The sequence below is a fragment of the Lipotes vexillifer genome, unplaced genomic scaffold (genome assembly GCF_000442215.2).
Source record: "Lipotes vexillifer unplaced genomic scaffold, Lipotes_vexillifer_v1.1 scaffold217, whole genome shotgun sequence".
NCBI lineage: Eukaryota > Metazoa > Chordata > Mammalia > Artiodactyla > Lipotidae > Lipotes > Lipotes vexillifer.
The window spans coordinates 4,793,442-4,798,538 of record NW_006788200.1 but is presented as its reverse complement, the minus strand read 5'-3'; positions in this window follow the sequence as shown (position 1 = coordinate 4,798,538).

Genomic DNA, 5,097 nt, shown 5'->3' with positions numbered 1-5,097 from the left:
CACAAACCCGTGTCCCCTGCATCGGCAGGCGGACTCTCAACCACTGCGCCACCAGGGAAGCCCTCTCTTGATCTTTAGCAGTGCATTTTGCCTTAAAATCTAATTTGTCTGATATTAGTATTGGTATACAAGCTTTTCTTCTGCACACTTGCCTTACTCCATTCAGGCTTCTATAACAAAATATCACAGACTGGATGGCTTAAAAAGAGCAGAAATTTACTGCTTACAGTTCTGGAGGCTAAAGTCTGAGACTGGGGAGCCAGCAGGGTTGAACGAGGGCCCTCTTCCAGGTCACAGACTTCTCAAGGTCACTGTGACCTCACATGGTTGAAGGGGTGAGGGATCTTTCTGGAGCCTCATTTATAAGGTCACTAATCTCATTAATGAGGACTCCACCCTCCTGACCTAATCGCCTCCCAAAGGCTCCTTGTACCATCACCTTTGGAAGTTAGGATTTCAACCTATCCATTTTGAGGGCCACAAACATTCAGGCCATAGCAATACTGCTTACAGAGTCTTTCTTTTTTCATGTTTTTACTTTGAATCTTTCTTTATCCTTATATGTTAAAGTGTGTCTCATGTAAGTGACAAATAGTTTTTTAAAAAATTTTCACCCAGTCTGACAATCTTTGTCATTGAATTGACATATTTAGTTTATTCATAATTAACATGATTGCTGACATAGTTGGATTTAAATCTGCTATCTTTCTGTGTTGTCTATTTATTCCATCTGTTCTACAATCTTTTTTTTTTTCTCTTTTGTCTTAGTTTCTCTTTAGGATAATTCTTTTTATGTTATTTTTCTCCTCCATTTGCTTATTAGCCATATATTTTTTTACTAGTCTTTTATTTATCATTCTAAATATTAAAACATAGCTTGGTATTTTTTTATACAGATTGGTTATTTTTTATACTTCTTGGACAATACAAAGACCTTAGAATATTTAATCCCCAGTTTAACTCTGTCCTGCCTATTGGATATTGTTGTTTACTTTAATATGCATGCATTATACTTTTCTAATATGTTTTATATATTAAAATATTTTAATAAATATGCATACATATATAAGAGGCTCTGTATATTCACATATATTTAAATATCACAAGGCAGTATTATGATTATAGCTTAATGAAACCTTTTTATAGATTGAACCACATTTTACCTCTCATACTCCCATTACTATTACTACCTCCGAAGTTAACCTCTGTTCTGATTTCATTCACTATAAATCTATGCTGATTTTGTTTCTTTTTTGTACTTTAAGATTTTTATGGACTCAAAAATATATGCCATTTGGGGACTTCCCTGGTGGCACAGTGGTTAAGAATCCACCTGCCAGTGCAGGAGACATGGGTTCAAGCCCTCGTCCGGGAAGATCCCACATGCTGCAGAGCAACAAAGCCTGTGCGCCACAACTACTGAGCCTGTGCTCTAGAGCCTGTTGAGCCACAACTACTGAAGCCCACGTGCCTAAAGCCTGTGCTCAACAAAGAGAAGCCACCGCAATGAGAAGCCCACACACCTCAATGAAGAGTAGCCCCGCTCACCACAACCAGAGAAAGCCCACGTGCAGCAACGAAGACCCAACACAGCCAAAGATAAATAAATAAATTTATAAAAAAAAAATATATATATATATATGTATGCCCTTTTGTGTCTGTCTTCTTTACTCAGTGTTATGCTTATAGAGATTTTAAAATGTTCTTGCAAGTAATTATAAATTGTTCATCCCTACTGCTGTATAACATTCCATAGTGTGAATCTATCACAATTTATTTGTGCATGCTTTTTTTGACACTATTCCCAGACACTTTGCCTTTTTTTTTTTTTTTTTTTTTTTTTTTGCAGTACATGGGCCTCTCATTGTTGTGGCCTCTCCCATTGCGGAGCACAGGCTCCAGACACGCAAGCTCAGCGGCCAATGGCTCACAGGCCCAGCCGCTCCGCGGCAATGTGGGATCTTCCTGGACCGGGGCACGAACCCGTGTCCCCTGCATCAGCAGGCAGACTCTCAACCACTGTGCCACCAGGGAAGCCCGCCTTTGTTTTTTTTTAATGAGACTTATTATGATGTACTTGGGTGTGGTTTTCATTGTATTTATCTTATTTTGTGTTTGCAGAGCTTCTGGAATATGTGGCTTGATTTCTTTCATCAGTTTTGGAAAATCCTCAGCCATTAACTCTTCAAATATTGCTTCTGGTCCATTCTTTACCATCCCAATTTTTGGGACTCGAATTATATGTATGTCTCCTATGCTCTTTTGTGTATTTGACATTATTTTGTCTCTCTGTGCTTCAGTCTTGATATGTTCTTCTGATCTATGTTCTGGTTTATTAACTATCCTTAACTATATCAAATCTTTATTTCAGTTATTATATTTTTTATTTCTTAAATTTCTATTCTTTTCTTCTTATGTTTTATGGTTTTCTACTATAAGTCTCCATTGTTTGTTTTAACTCTTTGAACACATGACTCATGGTCCTATTAAAGTGCCTGTCTGATAACTCCATATCTGGATCTCCCATGAGTCTGTTTCTATTGTCTAGTTGGTTTTATTTTGGGTGATATCTTATATTCTGTTATGTCCAGTTAATTTTGACTGAGTTTGAGGCTTGTGCATTTCAACAACGATAGAGATCATTTGAGGCTGTGGGTAGTGTTCTCCTCCAGAGAGGATTTACTGTTACTCCCAGCAGGCAGCTAGCCTGGTGGCAAATCATCTTAATGCAGTTATGGATTAAGCTTCATTCTTTGTGGAGGCAGCCTAACCCATTGTGAAATCCTCAGGGGTAAGGAGGTCAAGACTGAAACTCTGGGATATTTACCAGGGCCCCCTCTCTATGGCAAGCCCTGAATTCCAATTTCCCCCCAATCCTATGAGACAGATAAAATCTCTGCTCAGATTCTCAGCTTCCCACCTACTGCATTCTGCTCATCGTTTTGGCCTTTGTCACAGCTTTCCAATTTCTAATTGTTGCATGCAAGGAGCCTCTGCAAACGTTAGGTCACCTCTCTGGGCTTCCTATGTCTTAACGATCTTGAATCTCTCAAGTTTCACTTGTTTTTATAACTCTCTTCTAATAGCGTCAGGAAATTTTTCTCAAATTTTTTTTCAGACTTTTTAATTGTGGGAAAAGGGTTGGCCTGAAATACGTTAGTCAGATATTTCGAGAAGCAGAAATTCACTACAACATGCTTTTTTTTTTTTTAATAATACACAATGTATTTATTTATTTATTTATTTATGGCTGTGCTGGGTCTTCATTTCTGTGCATGGGCTTTCTCTAGTTGTGGCAAGTGGGGGTCACTCTTCATTGCGGTGCGCAGGCCTCTCACTATCGCGGCCTCTGTTGTTGCGGAGCACAGGCTCCAGACGCGCAGGCTCAGTAATTGTGGCTCACGGGCCCAGCCGCTCCATGGCATGCGGGATCTTCCCAGACCAGGGCTCGAACCCGTGTCGTCTGCATCGGCAGGCAGATTCTCAACCACTGCGCCACCAGGGAAGCCCTACAACATGCTTTTATCTTTGTCAGTCTGAGAGCATAAGTGGTATCTCATCATGATCCTCTCCCCACGTCTAAGGTTAGTACTAGAACAGTGGAGAAGTCCACTTCAAGTGATTGGAAAATTAAATCACAGCGTTTAAAAGTGACCAGAGGTCATTTTTATATCTGAAAGTCACCACAAACGCCGTAAGACCCAACCTAAATTTAAGCAATGTGTGAAGGGAAAAAAAAAACAAACAAACTAGCCCACCAAGCAGGTATAAAAGTACAGTAACTAGGAGAGAGTTTTCTTTTATGCTGGTATCCTGTTAACTTCTGCTCTTTCAACGAAATGCTTACATACTTATAGCAATGAGAACAACAACAAAAACACCACAATTAATATTGCAACAAATTATCCTTCCATTCCTTAGTTGGTTGACTGCTTCAATGAATACTGATTTAACACCTAACATGTGCCAAACTCTGTAAGGTACTTGGAACAGAGTTGTGAGTGACAAGGACCCAGGCTTTCCTCTCTCCTAAGGGATATAAAGGAGTTGAGGGACAAAGTTTGAATTAAGAACTCTGACTCTGGAGTCCTCAGGGACTTCGGAGAAAGTGATATAACGTAGGGAATAAAGAATACAATTTATTTTTTCCAACATTATACAAGAAAAGGAACACATGCTACAAGTGAATGAATGTATGAATGAACAAATGAATGAATGAGATGATTAATCCTTGCTATGCTGCCTCTAATTTTGGCAGGCTGAGCCTGCCTTTCCTCTCTGGCCCCCCCGTTTTCTACCTATAAAAAGGCTGATCATGTTCACTAGACTATCTCTAATGGTTTTTTCACTGAGTTCTAATATTTTTTCAGTGACTATAAAATCCATAGCCAGTGGTGAGAAGGCATTTTTAGGTTCAATAAGTCCTTAACACTCTGAGACACTGGAGGGCAGTAAAACCACACTCAATTAAAAATGCACATCCTGTCGTTGTGGGTTCCCGCAGTGAAAAAAGGCTCTTGCTAAAATGCATACTTTCTTCTTGCCTAGGTTGATTCTGCCCTGACTACTACACATGGACTCTCCTCATCACTTACATGTCTGACAGGTCAATTTCACAACCATTTTCCTGCTCTTAATCTTCACCGAAGTGACTGTTTTCACAATAGAAATTTAAAACTCCTGATTTGGAAACAGAATGTAATACTTGAAATCAGGACTCTGCTAGGGGATCCCTGACATGAGGTGGTTATACTTAAGAGCCTTTTGTGTCTGATTACAGTCCCTTCAGGTTCAACGCATGTATTGAGTCAGAGTGGAAACAGGCAAACTTGCATATTGTGCGCCAAATCCTTGTCTGTGTGAAAGCAACAGAGAAAGGACACAGAACCAAAGCATTTCAGGGATGACGCGACATCCATGGTGCCGACAGCCAGCACCTTGGTTGTCACAGAGCTGAGGCTGGGAACCTCAGTGTGAGTGGGCAGCAAGAAATCAGAAGCCAGAGGAAAGATGGTTCTGGGAGCTGGTAACAGTGAAAAGCTCTTCCTTCTCTGTTTAAAACAACAACAACAAAAACACACTTCAAATACAGCAGGA